This window comes from Oryctolagus cuniculus, chromosome 8, assembly GCF_964237555.1.
Source record: "Oryctolagus cuniculus chromosome 8, mOryCun1.1, whole genome shotgun sequence".
Taxonomy (NCBI): Eukaryota; Metazoa; Chordata; class Mammalia; order Lagomorpha; family Leporidae; genus Oryctolagus; species Oryctolagus cuniculus.
Window position 1 is genome coordinate 28,499,467 of NC_091439.1, and position 9,917 is coordinate 28,509,383.

At 39.4% G+C, this 9,917-nt stretch overlaps 1 long non-coding RNA gene across 1 annotated transcript; it reads right to left on the reverse strand.

Moving 5' to 3' along the window:
• Window positions 1-4,311: 4,311 nt before the first annotated feature.
• On the reverse strand, window positions 4,312-8,764 carry LOC127483270 (uncharacterized). The gene is made up of 3 exons (XR_007909399.2): window positions 8,471-8,764; window positions 5,091-5,272; window positions 4,312-4,651 (listed from the first exon to the last, which is right to left on the reverse strand). It is a non-coding gene; the product is annotated as an uncharacterized lncRNA (long non-coding RNA).
• Between the last annotated feature and the right edge of the window lie 1,153 nt (window positions 8,765-9,917).

Below are 9,917 nucleotides of genomic sequence, written 5' to 3' on the forward strand. Positions count from 1 at the left end.
AGTTCAGGGCCCAAGGACTTGGGCCATCTTCTACTGCTATTCCAGGTCATAGCAGAAAGAGGGAGAGACAGACAGTTCGAGACAGAGAGATCCTCTATCCACTGATTCACTCCCCAAGTGGCTGTGATGGCCAGAACTATGCCAGAGCAAGCCAGGAGCAAGAGGCTCTATCCTGGTCTCCTGCATGGCTTCAGGGGCCCAAGGAGTTGGACCATTTTTCATTGCTTTTCCAGGCACATCAGCAAGAAGCTAGATTGGACATGGAGCAGCTGGGATTTGAACCAGCACCCATATGGGATGCTGGAGTAATAGATGGCTGCTTAACCTGCTACACCACAATACAGGCCCTGATCATTACTAATTTTAATTTGCTTTTCTCTTCTACAAGGGAATGTAGACTGCCTGCAGAGTGACTGAAGTTCTCCCTATTCCTACACTGTCAGCCTCTGTATCCATGAGATCAGCAACTGAGTATTCACCAATCATGAGGGGAAAATGATTGAGGAAAAAAAAATTCATATATGAAGAGAATATTTTTGTTGTTATTCACTCAACAAGACATGATAACTATTTGCATAATATTTACATTGAACTGGGTATTGTAGGCAATTTAGAAATGATTTAAAGTACATGAAAGGATGTGTGCATGTACACAACCCATATGAAAACACATTTTAATTTTATTTTGTACTTAACTTTATTTAATTTTTTATTAACATGAACTAATTATAAATATTTATGGGGTATAGTGTGATATTTCAGCGCATGCATAGAGTGTGTGCTGATCGAATCAGGTCATTAGCATTTTCATTTTATTATTTCTTTGTGTGTGGAGACTTGAAGCTCTTCATAAAATATGTAATAGATAATGCTGAACTATAATTGCTCCACTGTTCAGCAAAATTCTAAAACTTGCTGTTAGTATCTAACAGTGATTTGGTACCCAGCATCTAATCTCCCTACATCCTCACCCAGTCTCCCTGCTTCCCAGACTTTAATAATCACTAATCTTCATTCAGATTGATGTTTTTAGCTTTCACTATGAGAAAGAACATACAGTCTTGTCTTTCTGTGTCTGGCTTATTTCACTTGCCATAATGTCTCTCAGTCCCATTCATTGTGCTGTAAATAGGATGATGTCATTCATTTTATCACGAAATAATATTCAATTGTATATATACCATATTTCTTTATCTGCTCATTCATTCATAGTCACATAGGTTAAACTCATCATGGCTGTTGTGAATACATGGAATACAGCATACATGGAAGTGTAACCATATTTCTGATATGCTGATCTCATTTCCTTTCAATATGCAGTCTGATGTGGGATAGATGGATCATATGGTAGACACATTTTTGCGTTTTTGAGGAGCCTCCCTACTGTTCTCCATAATGTCTATTCTCATTTATATTCCCATGAACAGTGTATATCAGTCCCCTTTTCTCCATATCTGGTTAGCAATTATTATTTTTGTCTTTTTGATAACACTCATTCTAACTGTGGTTACTTGATAACTTATTGTAGTTTTCATTTGCATTTTGCTGATGGCCAGTGATCATTAATATTTGTTTTATGTATTCATTGGCCATTTTGTTTCTTCTTTTAAGAACTATATTCAGATTACTTGCCCCTTTTAATTGAATTATTTTTTGTTGTTTTTGAATTCCTTATATATTCTGGATGCCAATGCTTTGTCTAATGGATAGTTCCCAAACAGTCTCTCCTATTATTTCAGTGGTCTCTTCACTTGGTTGATTTCTTTACTGTGCAGAAGCTTCTTAGATAGATATAATCCCATTTATCTAGCTGTGCTTTGGTTGCTTCTGTTTTCAGGTATTATCCAAAAATATCATTCACCTATCCCTTATGTCCCCTACGTTTTTGTTTTTTTAGTAGTTTCACAATTTTAGGTCTTTCACTTACTTCTTTATTTTTAAATTTTTTATTTGACAGGCAGAGTTAGACAGTGAGGGAGAGAGACAGAGAGAAAGGTCTTCCTTCTGTTAGTTCACTCTCCAAATGACTGCTACGGCAGGAGCTCTGCGCCGATCTGAAGCCAGGAGCTAGGTGCTTCCTCCTGGTCCCCCGTGCAGGGGCCCAAGCACCTGGGCCATCCTCCACTGTGTTCCTGGGCTACATCAGAGAGCTGGACTGGAAAAGGAGCAACCGGGACTAGAACCCAGTGCCCATATGGAATGCCGGCATCACAGGCGGAGGACTAACCAAGTGAGCCACGGAGCTGGCCCCTCACTTATGTCTTTTAAGTTTCTGAGCTGAGTTTTATGTAATGTGAAAGATAGGGAGCAAGTTTAAATCTTCTATCTCTGCATGTATAATTCTCCTAGCACCATTTACTCAAGAGTCTGTCTGTTAGCCAATGCATGTTTTTGGTATCCTTGTCAGCAATCATTTGGCTATGGATGTACGTATTTATTTCTAGGCTCTCCATTCTGTTCCGTTAATTTATGTGTCAGATTGTATGCCAGTACTATGTTGTTTTGATTACTGTGCCCCTGTAGTATACCTAGAGTAGGGTGTCAGGGACATAAGCACTTGGATTATTGTCTGCTGCTTTCCTGAGTGCATAAACATGGAGTTGGATCCAAAGTAGAGAAATTATGACTTAGATCAGTGGCCCCATATGACATGACAGCATCCTTGGAGGTAGTTTAGCCCAGCGGTGGGCCTGACAATTTTTTGTTGTTGTCACAGTCAGATATGGAAATAAGATGGGAAGAAATTATAGAAACTTCAATGATAAGCAATGGTTTTCAAGAAGTGACTCATGTTTGCTTCTATCTTTTATGTATGCACAAATGCATACATAGACTGTAGATGTCAGATTTATAGCAAAATCTATTCATATCACTCTCCCATTGATGAGGTTCTTATCTCCATCTGCAGACTATGGCACACAACATCGTTTCCTTATGTTCTGAACCTACATTATCTCCTCCATCACCAATAATTCTTCCTCAGTGTTTTTCCTGCTATGCAATTCCCTCTTTTGATTTCTGAAAAGGTTTTCTAATTCTTGGCACCTTAACATTGTCCATAATGTCTTCATTGCTTGGAAATGGCACATCTTGTTACCTCTGTTACTATCTGTGAAGTTCCTTATAGGCACAGGCGTTTTTACAATTTACATATTATCTCACTCCTACTTATAAAAATCTTGTCACATTAACCATCACTGAATTCTCCAAAGTTCCTTGGTTTCTTTTTTTTTTTTAAGATTTATTATATTTATTTGAAAGAGTTACAGAGAGAGAGACAGAGAGAGAGGTCTTCCATCTGATGATTCACTCCCCAATTAGCCGCAACGGCCAGAGCTGTGCCAATCCGAAGCCAGGAGCCAGGAGCTTCTTCCAGGTGTCTCACATGGGTGTAGAGGCCCAAGGACTTGGGTCATCTTCTACTGCTATCCCAGGCCATAGCAGAGAACTCAATTGTAAGAGGAGCAGCCGGGACTAGAACCGTGCCCATAAGGGATGCCGGCCTTTCAGGCCAGGGCATTAACCTGCTGTGCCACAGCACCAATCCCAGTTCCCTGGTTTCAACCAAGTCACTTCTTGCATCCATATTTTTTTAACTTGACTAACGCCCAGTGGCTTTTAGTCATCTGATCATACAAACACTTATTTTATTTAGTCTCGATTAATTGTCTAATATTCAAGTTTTCCTGATATTTAATATAAGTCAGTTTCCTTCCACTTATATTTCCATAATGCATTGTAAGTAGCTTGTCTTACTGTTTTGACTGTCTAGGTTTGGACCTGTTTATTCAGATATTTCATTCTTCAATTTCCCAAGGCAAAGCACATCACTCTGCACAAAACAATTGCCTAAGGGTAAAGATGCTGAATTAATTAATTAAGTAAGTAAGTGGAAATCAGAAAAGGACTCTAAAAATAATTGAAATATAATATTCCTTTAAAATACACATAGGACAAGTGTACAGCTCAATGCATTTCAACAAATTGAGTGAAGTGCTTGAATCAGCATCCCAGAGAATTCCAATCATTGTATTTACAATCCTAAAATGGACTTCCAGCATCACAATTTGTTATGACTTTTAGTATTTTATATAACTAAATGTTCACATTTTATTTTATTTACCTTTGTATTTATGATATTCACTACATGATTATATAAAATTTTACTTTGTCTACATTGTGGTACTTATTACCATTGCTTTAATATAATACAATTCATTTAACTATAATGCATTTGACAATAAACATAAATAGTTTCCTGATTGTTGCTAGCAAAGCTGATTCCACCCAAATTTTTTGCAGAGCTCATGATTTTCTTTTATTGGGGAAGGGCACCTCACTTTCAGTGCCAACAGGTCTCTGGTCAGACACTGAATTGAGAAAGAGAACATACTAAAGGCTTATACATAAGGGGATTCTGTCCATTTTCCATGCTCATTGCAGAACAGATCTAGTTGTAAGGAGATATTATTATAATTTAAAGTCCCATTTTCCTACAAACTTCCTGGCCATCTAATTTATATAGTACTCAGGTAATGCGACAAAGAAAAATTAGCTGTTACTTCTTTAAAGTCAAGGGGTCAAACTGCAACCAGTTGTTGAAAGTACATCCTAAAGGTAAGCCACGTGGAAATGAAGGTCATTTCCCCATCTGTAAGAGAATAGAGAAGTGGTGAGAGGCATTCTTGTCAACCAAAGAGGAGAGCAGATATCCTTGTTTCTACCTCCCCATGTGCAAAGAATTTCACTTAGGCTCTTCCTTGGGCTTCTGGACTTTCACCAAGTAGCCCATGGATGAGGGCCATACATGAATTTTCTGGACATAACTGGTATTAAACATGTAATATGCAATTTTCCCTGGATGCCTATACTTTCACAGTGTAGGCTTAGGGTTATAAACCATGAGTTTATTGACTTAACTAGTATTATTCTGTAACCCATAATTTATCTACTATGTAACTCATCTATTATTTGTATCCACCACATAACCCTTCTCCAACACTCACTAACTTTCTTTTGGAACATTCCTTCTCACTTTGTGATTCAAAATTTGACGCTGGAAATGCCTGGCTATTTAATCTATGGCTTACATGACCTTCTGTTGATCCTTCTTTGAAGATACGGCCTACTTGCCAAAACTGTCAACTTGGGCACGACGAAAGCACTTGTTAATCCATTTCTCCTTTCTCTTTAGTCAGCTGCAGCTAGAAAAGCCTGCACATGTGCCTCTCACATTCCTGCAGGTCTTCTATCTGTTCCTGATGTAGGTGCTCTGCCCAGGGGTAGAAATTTCCAGTGAGTACATTTGGCTGACCCCTACATAGTAACATTCTACCTCCAGGGCTTTAAACCCTTAGTGCCAGGACTGGAATGGAGGAGGGTTGTGACCAAAGGTGGGAGTACAGTGGAGGAATACAGTCCAGCCAACTATCTTTCTCAGTGTTAACCAGGCTCTAGTCAGATATAGGAATGAGGGAAAAATCATATATTTCCATTACCCTCACCATCATGCAACCAATATAGCAGGCCAAAACATAAGCAATAACACATAAAATGCAAAGAGGAACTACAAAGGCAACCATTCATGTTTTTATGTAAGGGAGCCCTAAAAAGGAGATGAGGGACTATACCCAGGTAGGACTTGAGCCTGCCTGTTCACTTAGGATATCTATGAACCTGATATTGTCTTTTAAAATCTGTAGTTTTTCTTCAACATGGATGTATTAGTAATTTAATAATGTGTATGTTCTGACAGTTTTGGGAGTTGAAGATGGCTAATGTCCAATTAGTTTGCAAGGCCACAGAACACAAGGCCACAGAACACAATGAGTTAATAGAGGTTTTTTGAGCATGTATAGTGCTCATCATAGCCTACCATCCCTGTTGAACTGTAAGAGTGAAATATAAGATAGATCTTTCCAAAGTAGGGATGGTGACAAACCAAAGGAGGCCTTTGTAAAGAGAGTATAGTATACCACTCCAGGTCTTTCTCCCAGGGAGTTGTTATGATCGTGTCCCTGGAAATAAAGGGAATGTTTATAAGCCTTCATTGTGTTGTATACAGTCAATAGGGTAAATGCCAAGTAAAAGCTAGCCATGGCATCCTACTGTTAATGGAGATAAGAAGGTGAACAGTAAGATGAAAAGAAATACCATCTCAAGTGCTATTTCCAAAATAACTGCAGCTTGGTGATGGGATTCAGGCATGCAAGCTTGTGAAGGAAAGTATATAAAATATTTACTTATCCTTTTTTAGGATTTTCAAAGAACATTTATTTCATTCTTTAAGTGGTTATGTACAAGTACAACAGGGTGGCTGATGGGACCCACATGCCTTCCAGGACCCCTGCCATGAGATGTTGGTGGTAAAGATAAGCCCTGCCAGGGTGGACCCAACGGCACACATCCTGCTGTTGCCTGCTCCCCAGAAATCCAATAAAAACCTTTTAAATAATCAACAGCCTGGTTATAGTCTGAATGCTGGTTTATTTAGTAGCATCCAAGAGTTATAACATAAATAAACATCATTATGTTTAATGGTTTATTAAAATCACTATTCATCATAAATACCAACCTTGATAAATAATACTATTTTAACTATCCTTCCTCCTTCGGGCTGGGGTTCAGATTCTTTGAGGAATAAAATTTCTAGCATTGTTAACATTTTGCTTCACCTGAAACTAAGACTCCTTCTGTGGACAGAGTAAGAACCTGGACCCTTAGAAGCAGGATCTTCTCCACTGATCCTAAACTCTTTTCAGGGAGTTGACTCTCATCCAAATTTTATAAACCACTAGTGACTTCTTCTTGCTTTAAGCTCCTTAGGGCCAGATTCCTCCAAACAGATTTCAGTCCTTCAAGAACTCATCATCATTACTCATGCCTCACACATACTAAATTACCCACCCCCTGGACCTTACCAAGATTAATGTATGAGCTTGCTTGCCTTTCCCTTTCATGTTTCTGTTTCCCCAGTTTACTGTAAAATAAGATCTGTCCTGACATTAAGAAAGAAGTTAACTGCTAAAATTTACTTTTCCCTTTAAGTAATATGAGGTTTTTCCCCTTCTCTACAAGCTTAGCAAAATATTTCACGTCTACCAACTTAAATTTTTCCCTTAAATAAAAGTGTCTGCAAAGTTACCATAAGAGACACTGCCCAAAAGATACTATTGAGTTAATTGTCAAGTTTTCCTTCCTTTCACTCCAGGAAGGTGGTACTCTTAGATGCACCAATAGCGTCTTTGTCCTTAGTGTGCTGTACATTGAGATTTAATGCTATAACTAGTACTCAAACAGTATTTTTCACTTTATATTTCTGTGTGGGAGCAAACTGTTGAAATCTTTACTTAATGTATGCTAAACTGATCTTCTGTATATAAAGAGCATCAAAAATGAATCTTGATGTGAATGGAAGGGGAGAGGGAGTGGGAAAGGGGAGGGTTGTGGGTAGGAGGGACGTTATGGGGGGGGAAGCCATTGTAATCCATAAGCTGTACTTTGGAAATTTATATTCAGTAAATAAAAGTTAAAAAAAAAGAAAAAGAAAAAAAATAAAGTGCGAAGTGGTAGACAAAAAAAAAAAAAAAAAGAAAGAAAGAAAGCAAGCAAGCAAGCAATGATAGCCGGTGCCACAGCTCAAGGCTCACTTGGCTAATCCTCCGACTGTGGCGTTGGCACTCTGGGTTATAGTCTCAGTTGGGGTGCCGGGTACTAGTCCCGGTTGCTCCTCTTCCAGTCCAGCTCTCTGCTGTGGCCTAGGAAGGCAGTGGAGAATGGTCCAAGTGCATGGGCCCTGCACCCACATGGGAGACTGGGAGGAAGTACCCGGCTCCTGGATTCAGCTGTAGAGGCCTTTAGGGGAGTGAACCAACTGAAGGAAGACCTTTCTCTCTGTCTCTCTCTCTCTGTCTATAACTCTCTCTCTCTCTCTCTGTCTCTCTCTCTCACTGTCTAACTCTGCCTGACAAAATTAAAAAAAAAAAAAATGAAAGCAATGATGTCAGTTACTAAGTCTTATAGAAAACAAGTTTCATCTTGAGAAATGGAGCGTAGCAAGACTCTTTCATGCTCTGGGTGTCATTTCAATGGCACTTGACTATGAGGCTTGGGGTAGGTTACAGAAATTATAATGAAAACATCTGAGGTTAATTTAAAAAATGAAAACAAATATCCTCATATCTAATTTAAACAAAGAAAAGCACTCAGCTCAGCACAAGCAGAGGTTAAACTGGCTCTATAGTAAGTTCAAGTTATACTCTTCAATGCACTGAAATGGAGAAAGAAAGGAGTTGCATCCAAATCAATTGAAATCTCTTTCTGCTATTCATCCAAAGTCTAAAGTGAAAACTTAATTCTAGTGTTTGATTTACTCCACAAACTACTATAACACATATCGTCCAGATAATGCAAGGATGGGCTGTATTTAGATTCACTAGATTCAAAACAAGCAAGAGCTTCTGCCACACACCTTAATGACAGAATAAAGAGCGTTGTTGGTGACTTAGAAGGAATACTCATCTTCTATGGAGGTGCTGAAGTAATCCTCCAGGATCAACTCTAAAGTTGGTTTAGGATCCCAGGTTTTCAATCAGGAAAGGTGGATCCAGGAGTCCAATCCAGAAACTTTTACCACAATGGGAACAGAAAAATCCATGGCAGATTGTCGCTCCCAACCCTCTCCAAAGAGGAAGAGTGAGTTGGAAGGGCCTTGATTAACACCGAATCTCCTGGTCTGTATGTAAGGCTTCCTATCCCCTGGATTCTGTCTCTGGGACTCCTTTATGACCTGTTGGAATTCGACAAGTGCTATGATGGATGTGATCAGCATGAGGTCTAATTGTCTTCTAGGAAGGAATGAGCAAGGAAATGATGATCATATAGCACTTCAAGAAGACTCAACTCTATCTTACATGGAGTTTTTATGACAGACACTAAGGCCATAGGAAGTAGGGTTCCATGGAAGTTGAGTTTCTTGAGATAGCTTCTTGAGGTGTCTGTTGAGGAGGCCATTAGTCTTTTCTACTTTTTCTGATGACTAAGGCCTTACAACACAATGGAGATGATATTGTATCCTTATCACCTTAGAGACTTCTTTATTGACAGCTTCAAGAACGAGGGTCCTTTGTTACCTTGGAGTCTCTTAAGAAACACAAACTGAGGCCAGCATTGTGGTGTAGCAAGTTTAGCCACCATCTGTGACACTGGAATCCATTATGGGCAGTGATTCTGGTTTTTGCTGTTCCACTTATGATCCACCTCCCTGATAATGGCCTGGGAAAGCAGCAGAGGATTGCCTAAGTACTTGGGCCACTTCATCCTTTTGGGAGACCCAGTTGAAGGTCCTGGCTCCTGGCTTTGGCCTGGTCTAGCCCTGGGTAATGAACCATTTGGGGAGTAAACCAGTAGATGGAAGGTCTCTCTCTCTCTCTCTCTCTCTCTATATATATATATATATCTTCCTTTCTCTCTGTAATTCTGCATTTCAAATCAATCAATCAATCTTAAAAAAAAGGTCCAAACTGAGGGACTCTTTCAGAGAGCAAAATCTTTAATACATAGTAGCCTTATCAGTTCTACAAGGGAAGGTTTCCATCCAATTATGAACACATCAAGATGTATTGGGTGTTTCTTGTTTTAGGCATGTGAGTAAAATCTAGCTACCAGTCTTTTCTTTGTCCTCCAGGAAGAAGAAGTCTTTGATTTAAAGGATTATTTCTTTTTTTTTCTTTTCTTTTTTTTTTTTTTTTTTTTTTACAGGCAGAGTGGACAGTGAGAGAGAGAGACAGAGAGAAAGGTCTTCCTTTGCCGTTGGTTCACCCTCCAATGGCCGCCGCAGCCGGCGCGCTGTGGCCGGCGCACCGCGCTGATCCGATGGCAGGAGCCAGGAGCTAGGTGCTTTTCCTGGTCTCCCATGG